We start from the raw sequence: 12011 nt of genomic DNA on the forward strand, positions 1-12011 counted from the left end.
AAAAAGGGAAATTATTCAAAGTAATTCAAAAAGTATCTTTCTATTTTTGAACACAGTTTAAACATTGCAAAACCGAGATTTTCAAAGTGTTGTTTTGATTTCTGTTTATTTTCTAGATAAACTATAAACTATTCTCTATAAACAATAAACTATTGTCCTTCTATCAGACTGTACCTTTTTCTGAATGGCTGCATCTTTTATAGCTCTATAGAGAGGGCATTTTATCACCGAGATTTGAAACAACCTAGATATTCTGGAATAAAAATATTCTAGAAGTGTCCTTAACAATCGGCCAGTATCTACATATACTAAAGAAGTGCATTTAATACTGACAATCTGTGCACAGCTAAAGTCCTAAGGCAAACAGCAAAACTTCTGAAACACAGACATTTATGATTTTTAATTTTATATCATCAGGTTCTCTTTCTAGCATTATAATACAGCTTCAGAAATAACTTGATACTGTTGTTCCCATGTGCCCTGTATATAACAAATTGCCATCCTTCTTTTACCTATTGTCTTATTCCATGGAGGGACTTCTGGGTTCTTGTTTTGTTTAGGAAAATCCTACAAAATGCTGAACAAGCCTTACTGTCATTCAAGCACATTTAAAAGCTATGTCTCTCCTCTCCCTGGATCAAACAATTTCCTCCATGTGTACATGTTTAACATTTTAAAACTCCTTTTACACAAGAAAAAAATCTGGCAATCTTTTCCCCAGGATTTTCTGAAGAACACATGAATACTTCATATTCCTGTGCTGTAAAGGGAAAAAGTCATTCATCCTCTGACATTCATCCTTTGCAGTTCCTGCAGAAGATAAGCTAATGACCCAAGATTTGCAAGAGGACTGCCCCATGCTGCGACTTCCAGCTTTGTAAAGGCCACACGGAAGCTTTCATTTGTCTCATTAACTTTCCCACTGTCCCAACGAGTTTATTATACAGTACTTTTCTCTTTCAACTTTTACAGTTCATATACCTCAGCAGGAGCCTGGACACAATGACCCAGGACGCCCCTTCCAGTCATGGGTTCCTATGAGATGCATGAAAACAAATCACAAAGGTCCAAAGCAGTATTTTTAGAAACTCTAGGTTAGATGAAGCACAACAATGGAACATATAATTACAACAACAACCTTCAAGGTAATATGACAGACACAAACCATATTGTGTTCTCTATAAACTTTATACATATACTTTAAACTATATACATTTCCACTTGATTTCCTAAGGAAATGAGGCTTATGCAGTCATGCCGTCTGTCTGTTCATGTCTCCCCCAACAACTTTCAACGCAAGTTGTCAGGGGAGAAGCAAAAGGCTGGGAGATAATTATGTTCCTACAGGTCTTGTCATTGCACAGAGGAAAGAGACCTAAATTAGTGCCCCCAGCTGAGGAAAATCTCCTTGAAGGTGTGGGATCAATGGTTACATGTCCAATCAGTACAAATCAGCTTATTTCTAGCCTTCGAATCAGTACATGTGTAGCTCCATGGCAGACGCAGCAGAAGCTGTCTTTTGCCCTTCTGGTCATGGAGTGGTTCTGGGAAGGATCTGGGGGTCTCATGAAGGTCCCTAAGGTGCGTGGGAGACAGAGGGTATGGTTCCAAAGGAAACTGAGCTTCTGCTGCTCCTGGAACTGCTCCTTATATTTTTTTCACAAAACAAACAGGATAGTTTCTGACTTTAATCCCTTAGTTGGACTATTTCTGCTCTGTCAGTTCTTCCACTGGCCTCAAAGGATAGGAATCCAGTACACAGTCATTCAAGAAGGCTTGGTCATACTACTGGCTGCATTTTTCATTTGAGATTGAGAAATTTATTACTGGGCTCAGGATTCCCTCAGACCTTTCAGTGACTCTTCTAGAGAGGGCATGTCCCATTCTCCTAACCTTCCAGTAATTTATTAAACCATATGAGTCCCTACTGACATGCAAGGTTTGCTGTTTCTCACACTGAAGTTAAATCTCCCTAATTTTAAACTTTCACCACCCTTTGCTTGAGGGTGTCCTTTGGAACCAGTTCATCTTCCATAATACCTTCCCTCCCCTGCTCGCCGCCTTCTGTTTTTATTCCCACATCACACACACTAATACTGTCATATTCAGAGGCGTTCTGAGACACCTGTTAAACTCATGCTAAGTGGAAAGCAAAATGAGAAGACACTCCTTGAAGCTGTGCTGCTGACATGCATCACATGGAAAAGTTTTGTGAAAGTGGCTGACTTCAGCATCCTGTGGAGCATTCTAAATCCTGTCACTGCACTTGAAAAAAAAAAAAAAAAAAATTAGTACATCTGGGTGCAAGAAAAATCACCCTGAAAAAAGAACTAACTCTCTGAAAAACATCTGACACGGTTTCCAATCCGCTAATAAAGTCAAACAGAGCAGGTAGTGCAGCAACTTGAGATCTGAGCAGAAGAAAAAAAAGCTTTAATCCAAATGTGCCTTGAAGTACAATACTTATGGATCCAGCAAGGCCTGTCCTCTAGGTTAACAGCTATTAAGTACTCACACACAGGGAAGAAGGACAGATTCATTGCATTTGAGATAAACAGAATACTGATGCCAAGTTGGGGAGTCTCTTAAAATTCAGATCAATTCAGTCAATAAATTAAAGACTGCAGTGTTTTACACACTTGGGATGGAAAGGTTCCTCCCCTTCCAAGTTATCTGACACTTCTTTGAGGAATTACAGTACTCATAAAGGATTTCTAGAGATTGTGATTTTGAAAAAGGTTTACACTTGCATTCTTTCATGAAAGTGGGGCACGTTGCTGGGGATGTAGTCATATTTTTAAAGGATTCACCATCAGACCTTACTTTTAGTAACTGTTTAACCATTCTGCCAACAGAGCATTACTCTTAAGAATTTGTTAAAATAGTGTTTTTAAGAAGGACCAAGCAAAATCGAAACTGCAATCAGGGCATCTGAACAAACAACACACCATCCTCCAAACCCAGTGTTATAACTCAGTTGGGCACTGTTGCTGAAGCCAGTCCGTTATTTGCACGGGGAATTGTGAGAATCGGGCTTTTTTCTTTTTAATGAGTTATTGATTTTAGAAAATCACTCAAGGCAGAAAATCCATACATTAACAGGCTGGCTTCCCTTGCCAAGATGTGTTATTTTATAGCACTACTGAGAAAATTCAATACATAAAGTCCTTTCAGCTACTCTAGACAAGAGATGTCAATGTGCCTCTTAGACAGAGATCAACGCTTTACAGTACTGATCAATAAGGAAATACCTGAGAGCCTCCTCCCTCAGAGGGATTAAGATGTTTACACTTTTTCAGTATGACAAAGACCTGAGATACAGAACTAGGGGGTGAAGTAGATACCCTATTTATTGTAGACAGAGCTCTTACAGAATTCCAGCAGATTTCCTTGTATAAGAAATTCCAGGTCTTGAAAACTAAGACCTTGTGAGAATGTAAAGGAATATACTTTTAAATTCAACAGGATGTTAAAGCGGATGTGCTTTTGAAGGGAAAAAAGAAAAGCAGCAAGACGCCAGAAAACAGAACTCCCTTAAAATAGTTGAAGACACAAGCTATATCTCCAGTTCAGGAAAGCATCCTTATTCAGAAAAGGTTACATGTTGTCCATAAGAAGGATGGATTTCAGTAGTGTTTAAGTGTTGTCAGAGTCTGGATTGGCAGCCTTCTATAAAACAGATGTGTTCAAATACATTTAGAAAATATTCCTGAATTTAGGAAATGCAATGGTAACAAAGCTCAAAGGGACTTTTGAGGAGGATTTTTTGTCTGGGCTCACTTGTTTTTTAAATACTAAATACCCTAAATACTAATACCCTAAAAAATGAAAAAAAAAAAAAAGTATAAATTTAATTCCTGCTTCGACTACCTTAGGTGTTAAAGGTACTCACTTCCTTGTGGCTTGTTAACTGACACACATTTCCAAGTTAAACATTGATTTTCCTTTGCCTGCTTTCATTCCTGTCTTGAGCAATCTCTCGGATTGTGGGATTACAAAAAGAGTACATATATATATCACTCATTTCAGGTTTCATGGACTTCGGAATCATTAGGTCTTTATACAGTAAACCTACAACAGCCAAGCCAGACTACATCTTTGGAGAGTGCTATTGCTTTGAAACCGAAGTAGTTAAAGTGAGAAGAGGTGCGATCTGGCCCACTATCTGACAGGAAATAGTTTTGCAGAGATAACTGGGTGGAATTCTATGGCATGCAAAATACATATGGTCATATTAGATAGTCTTGAGTTTCCTTCTCATCTAAAATACATTAATTTAGTCATGTTTCCTTGGTAAATGAAGGAGTAACTTTTGACAAGATGCAGATACAGTTGCATCTTCTCTACATTTCTGCTGTACCTCTTGAACTCAATATTGTCCCAACTTTGGACTAACTTCACTGTGATTTTACTGCTTTCTGTTTATGAAAGTAATCACAAAAATGAATAAAATAAGCACAACATCCTATGAAAAACATTAAAAAGTAAAATGTCAGCGGAGTAGACAAAGCCCAGAACAAAAATCTTCTGAATTTTGGGTCTGTTTTGCTACTTGCTCCCAAGAGCAAAGTTACTTGTTTCGTTTTTCTGTCTCATTTTTTTTTTCTTAAAAGTAAGAGAAAAGCTGCCTGCTTGCTTTTCTCTCAAGCATATTGTAAAAATTAATTGATTTTTGTGCTAGCTTGGTTTATTTAGTTTACTCAAATTTAATAAGGCCCTCATACAGCAAAGCTCCTAAGCATATACTCCACAAACTATTGTACAGCCTTCTGTAGGAACAGAACACCTTGAACCTGACCTTCCCAACTGTGAGTTTTCATCTTGCTTTCCGTGCACTCACTGAAGTTTACCAGCACATTTAGGGGTTCTTGTTAAAATAAATTTCTGCTTCTACACTTGCAATGAGACTATCTCTAAGAGCAAACCTGCCCTTCAGCTTGGCTTCCCTCTGGACACAGCAGAGACTGCACCGATGGATTCAGGGAAAAGAAAAGCTTGTTGGAGAGAGACATAAGGGAGATGAAGGGGAATTTATGTTTCTTCTGCAGTGAAAAGAGTAATGATATAGAAGGGCAGAAGAAAATGTTTGAGATACTACTTTGTGTCATTCAGGTTTAGGCAGGGGTCACCTACCCTGATTTCTAACGAAAAAAGCAAAAAGGAGCCCAGTGGCCATACAACGTAAGAACTATGCATACCCCAGAGTTTAAGTGCCTAAATGGCACATTTAAGGCTCATGGAAACTGCATCTTCAATAGGCTCTGACATCTGTCAATCAGACTCTCATTAACAAATCAGGCTCCAGCATTAAGTGATGTTGTTATTAAGAGTGACGGAGGCTGTTGGTTAGGCAGAGTACTATCTCCCTTTATCTAGAGCAACTTCTGAGAACTGCAAAATAATAGGGATAAAGTGAACAAAGACAATATTCTGTGTGGAAGAAAGAAGAACTTAAATCCCACCAAAGTCAAAGTCCTTCAGAAAGACAGAGTAGAGAAGAGAAGTTTAAGCAGTAACTTGCCTTCCTAGCCAACAAGAACATGCTCTCCTTTCAGCTACTGGTTGATTCTGAAGCCATAGATGATTTATACAGTTTAGTTAACTCAGGCAGGGGAGGCAGACTGTTAAATGTGCAAGAGTTCTATGCTGAAACAGTACAGAAAAAAAGATGGAAATATTCTGTTACTAATTGATAGCTGAAAACACAAGCTGGTATGAGAGTCAAGCTGATATTACAGTGTAGGGGAAAAAAAAGAGAGAGAGAAATATTGTTAAAAGATTTAGGAATAACCCAACTAGAACTTGCCAAGAAAAGGAAGCCACTCTACCCAAACTGAACCTTAGTGGGCAGGGACAGTTCTGACAGATATGAGAGACAACATACAGAAAAAGAGACCTGTGGCAAAAATGTTGGAGTCTGCAAAAAAAAGGCACAGTATGTGAATAAGAGAAGCCAAGACCACATCTGGTATTTGGAAAAAGATACCAGAACTGCAAAGGCTCACATCATTTTGGCATTTGCAAACTCTTGAAGGGAGGTACTGGAGAAAGTCCAGTACAAAGTCAATGGCCACTGCATGTCTAGCTCAGAAAAGGTTGTAGGACATTAGATAATGCCGCAGAGGATCAGCTGACTGCTGAGAAAATGAATTGCTTCATTCAAGTTGGACACGAATGTGCAAGACAGTTTGATCCCAGAAAATACAATATTTGTGCTACTTTGTCAATATGAGCCATAAGCATTGAAAACAGCCAACAAAAACTCAAAACTCTACTAAGAAAATGTAAACTAAGCATTGAGGTAGATAAACTAGAGAAAGATATTGTGTAGCAGTACCAGGAGAAAGTATCTGCAGTGGTAAAAATCATGCTCCTGGGTCTTCTTAAGAGTGTACATTCACTGCAAGGTTATGGGACAGAAACAAATGAAGACTTTGATGTCAACTTTTGGGGACAAGCAAATTCTCTGAGTACACAAAACTCAGAGAGCCCAAACATGATATTTTACACTCCTGGGAAAGTGTTCCTGGAAGCTACTTTGAATAAGATTATTGTTTGAAAATAAGCAGAAGAGCCAAGAGTCAGTTCAATCATCAGTTCAGATTAAGGGAAAAAAATGAGTTCTTCAGCTATGTATTGGCACCTCCATTCTCCCCCAACAACAAAAAAAACCAAAAAAACCCAAAAAAACCCAACTAAAAACAACCCTGAACCTTCAAATGTGCTCGCTCAAGCAGTGGAAGAGATCAGATACAGAGATCCACTGGGAGAGTGGTGTGTGATATGAAGATAATGCTCAGTCTAAACATCCAATACTGATCTGAGAGGACGATGGCAGGGAACAGGCCCCAGGGGAAACCACAGTTAAAACCAGGAAAAACTGAAGGAGCAAGTTAGAAGTGCCAGACCCAAGGTGTGACTGCAAAGGTAAATCTGAATTCCCCTGGAAATTTCTAAGGTGGGTACCAGCACAGCCTGGACAGCTGGGATGCTGAGGTTGCTGAAGACTCACAGCTTGCTGTAGTGGCACAGAGCATCCTGAACACCGGATGAATATTATTAATTAATTAATAGATATTTAGACCACACAAAATGCTGTATTAGGATAATGTTTTGTGGGAAACTATCTTTACTGAATAATTTGCATAATTTATTGAGCAAGTTGGAGTTTCATATGTCACACAGTCTCATATTAAGTGAAGCTGAGCCTGTCAGACACCTTGGCTCCAAGTAATTTCTGCATGGCAGAGGACTGGATGCTACTCTTGCTTTTTACGTGTTTCCCAGTGATGACAGTCCTCTGCCAAAACTTGCAAGGTTGTATCTGTATCAAGTTCATGGTGAATGAGGTAAGGTTCTGCTCACTCTGACGCAATCTGAAATAAATGGGATGGACAAGGGATCAGATTAAAGAAGTGGGTCAAATCTGTCGCTAGCACCGCTCCACTGACGTCAATGGAACTAAGCTGATTTACACCAGCTGAGTATCTGGCCTGGAGGTTTCAATGTATTTAGACAAAATAAATGAAAATGCACATAAAAAGCTTGGAAGATCCCCTCATTCCTAAATAGAGTAAATAAATTACAAGAAAGCAGTTACTGTAGACATCATTCATTGCAAGTCAACAGTGACCAGAATAAAGGTCAGGCCACCCTAAATCTTTAACTGCCCCTTCCACTCCTGAGTGAGAAAGAAACTGATAATTCAGCACAAAATCACCTTAACTCTGACCCAAAACAAATATCTTAGCAGTAACCATTCCTGGAATGAACAGGTGCAGTCCTTTGCCTCATGAAACATTAACTTCAATCCATATCAGGCAATTGAGTCTATGAAATAAAGTTTAGCTTCTGCCTAGAACTGGGACATACCTTTACTGCTGAAGGAAAGCAGTGTTTGTGGTCCACATACAGGAACACAAACACTTTCTGAAAATAAATCTACATGCATAGATAAATTTTCAGGTGTTCCTCAGACTTAAGTTCACACCCCCACATCCTTATCCTAACTTTAATACAATTTCCTTTGGAAAATGTCTTTATAATTGCTGTCCTTTTAAATAATGCTTTGAAAATACTGCAGTCAGATAGTATGTGTGTATTGTAATACTTCACAACTTTGTCCCTGATGAGGAAATATTTAGCTGTTGATAGTGTAAAGCAACCATAAGAAATGGAAAATCAGGCTTATTATAATGAAATTATAAATCATACACATTTCTTTGCGTCTAGGAAAAATAGGCTATATCCTCAAATTGTTGGAAATCAGGGTTGCCCTGCAGAAATTACATACCTTTGCCACTCACACCAAGTGACTCTTTGCTTTGGCACATTCATCATACCAAAAAATAAACCATGCCTCAGTTATTTAAGGATAGTGATCTAGAGAGGCGGAATTTCAGACAAGTTTAGATATACTTATTTTCACGAATGACACTAAACTGTACACATTCCGTGCAAAAGCACTCTAATCTGTGTTTCCAATTTACTTCAACCTGAGCTGTTCCTAAGTGCTTCTGTTCACACTGTCTTGACTTAAAGCACAGATGTTTCTGCTGTGGCGTAGAAGAGAGCTGGAGACTTTTATCATGTTTTAAAAGTCCATCAGAAATCATACATTCAAGAAGCAGTCACACTCTCTTGCTGGACATACGAAATTAATCTGGCATCTCCCGAGTCTCTACTGCTTGTGTTTGCCACAAGAAACTTAGGTGTGTTTTACATACACAAACTCTCCCCACAATATTTGCAGACTAAATAGATTTGTTTATATTTATGTTACTGATTTTTTTTCCTCACAGAAAAATAACAATTTTCTACTTCTACACTTGAGCCTCAGTTTTGAGGTCTTACTGATGCCAGCTTTCTGCTGTGTTGGGACTCAGTCTACACCTGCTTTGTGCTACAGAGATCACAAGCAAGGATGCAAACCTGGGAAGGCTGACTTGCTAGTTTAATCTTTCCTCCTCTACATGCAATTATCAAAGCCTACTTTCCTGATGTGTGTTTGTGCACTAGAAACCCTCCTCTCCAAACATCTACCCCGGGTAGTTGTATGCAGAATAAGTCTTGGGTTCCTAAAATGCTACAGCAAAGCACAGAATTTGACCTATAGCAGAGCAGAGGGAAAGTTCAAACACAAAATGAGATATTCATTCCACAATCTGAATTCCAATAAGCAATTTCCTTTTCCTAGTGTACCACAGAATCTGATCAGATAGGCAGTGACAGACAGAAACCTTGCCAGTTTTTATTTTATTTTTTTATAACCCATAAAATTTTTTCAAGCCATTGTACAGATCTCAGGCTTCCCTTTGATCGGTCTTTGCAACAATGACTCCGGGCCTTTGCCTAGGTATGATTCCTCAATCCCAACACATACAATGGAAGTGCCCTAGCCCACAGAAAGCCTTCTCATTAAAGCTCTAATCTGTTCCACTACATTCTTGCAAGACAGAATTATCCAGCTTTAAAGCATGCCTCAATAGTGAGCCGTAATAAGACTGATAGAAACAGCTTAAGTAATTGGATTGCTATATGGTATTGAATGTCTGACAACAAAAGATATCAATCTCTATTCTACTACCGAATCTTTGTTCCAGCAATGAATTCATTTAGTAATGCACTTGGAGGCTTGCAGTCCCTGCAGGAGAAATAACAGACTGCGGACACAAAAGCAGGGCCATCTGATGAGCACAGAGAAAGCGACTGTGCCATTCCAAGAAGTTAATTACAGTGAACAAAAGCACAAGACTATGACTTGTTGACCATTACCATAATCACGTTACTATAGTCTTCTTTTATTCCCAGTAGCAGAGGGTCTATTCTTTCTTTCCATTTGGCACTTTGAATCATATTTGTGTTTTGTCACCTGAAATGTATTGTAGAACAGACCTCCCTCTAAAGATAGCTGGAAACGTCACACTTCTGTTTTGGTGCTGTTTCTTTCACAATTTATTCTTTCAAGGCTGATTTACAAATACTGTAAGTAGATTATTTTTTTTTAAACTTTGAACAAAGACAAAAGCTCCCAAGATTTTCTGCAAATGAATATTTGTAAGAATGATTGTCTATGAAATCTTGTGTTTATGACATACGATACTCCTATGATTTATGTATATTATTGTAACTCTGACACGATAGAATGGTTCATGACATACTGTTTACACCCACTCCACTTTTGGAGCTAAACATAACCTGCACTTGCATAGAAACTAAAAGAGGGTAGATTTAGACTAGATATAAGGAAGAAGTTTTTTACGATGAGGGTGGTGAAACACTGGCACAGGTCACCCAGAGAGGTGGTAGATGCCCCATCCCTGGAAACATTCAAGGCCAGGTTGGACAAGGATCCAAGCAACCTGATCTAGTTGAAGATGTCCCTGCTCACTGCAGAGGAGTTGGAACTCGATGATCTTTAAAGGTTCCTTCCAACCCAAACCATTCTAGTATTCTATGATATTTAACAGTGGTTTAAGTCCTTCTGGTTACTCCTGATTTGCTCCACAGTAAGGTCCTTTCTAATAACATGTGACAAATATTGTGCATCAGACAAAAGCAAGTTCTAAGACTTTTTAAATGGATGACTTGATGGAAATAGCACTGGAACCCAGTGTTTTCCTATCTGTTAGGCATAGTAACATACCAGGGGGCTAGGATACCTAGAATCAAGGGAGCTGGGTGGCATCTGTGTCTGGGAAAACCATCAGCTTTCGATTCTGTATGCCAGGGGACAAATTTTTAACTGGTGTACATCAGCCTAGCACGAAGTTAATATATCTGGTTTCAATAACTCCACACATTTCATTTCAAAATACAACCAAAATAAAATGTAGCTAGATCTCTTCTTCTTCAAAGTATCTTAAACGGCACAGTGAATTAATTCCCAACCACTTAGAATTACTCAAATGGTGCTGTGCCAAAAACTGTATGAATTTATTTTTTAACACTATGATCAGCTTCAGTAGAGCAGTAAGTACTTCCCAGTTAGAAGGACAGGGAGAAATGGGATTGTTTGCAGTGGAAAAGACCAGAGCAGTGTCCATTCCTCCCAGAAAGCTCCAGAAACAAGATCCCCAAGTGCTCTCCAAGGAAAGGGAAAAATGAACAAAAGCATGAGAGAATATCAAGATCACCAACTTTCTCTGGTGTTCAACCAGTGGCCAGGAAGAAAACGTGTAAGTAGCAGGAACCTGCCTGCAATCCATCATGGATGGACTCACAGTTTCTCTATAAAGGGCCCAATATCTCTGCTATTGAATTTAACATAAGGATTATGAATCAGCAGAATGTCTTTTAACTAACCAGCCAGGGTATGAGGAGCACTGTCATAGGAGCGACGGAATTGCCAAGTGCTAATTGAACAATCAAGCCTCAAAAGAAGCTCTAGTCTATCCAAATCCTATGTGACCCGTGGCTGCTCACAGAACACCTTAACTAGTGATTACAGCCCACATCCTACCTCGGTAGTGAACCTTCTCTGCCACAGTGCAGCTCCCAAATGAAGGGCAGGGAGGTTTAGTGAAGCATGGTTCTCCAGACCTCAGCTCACCAGTGTAATTTCTACTTTGCTAGAATGCATCTCACCCAAACCAATCCTTTTCACACCCCAAAAAAATCCCTTGTGGAGCAGCCAAACCCTGAAAAATTTCAACCAAAGCGGGACATGCTATTGAACAAGAAACCCTCCAGCAGAGCCCTGGGGAGTCCACTGGATGACCACAGGGCAGTCTGATAAAAATCACCCACCATTGACTGGAATCGCTCTCTGTGGTACAGTCTGACACACCACAGCACATTTCCTGTCATACGCAACCCATATTCCAGCAACAGCCCATCAACACCAAGAAACAAAAATACCCGTTGCTCCTGAAGCATTTCTCCCATCCAGAATGGCAACGGGCTACAGAGCACTGGCCTCAGAACCCAGTGTTCAGAGGTGGAAACCGAGGCACCAAATAGTAGTGCGGCTTACTGGTTGGTTAAACCTGGAGAGGACCATGAGGTCTCTG

The sequence above is a fragment of the Strix uralensis genome, chromosome 3 (assembly GCF_047716275.1).
Source record: "Strix uralensis isolate ZFMK-TIS-50842 chromosome 3, bStrUra1, whole genome shotgun sequence".
NCBI classification, from domain to species: domain Eukaryota; kingdom Metazoa; phylum Chordata; class Aves; order Strigiformes; family Strigidae; genus Strix; species Strix uralensis.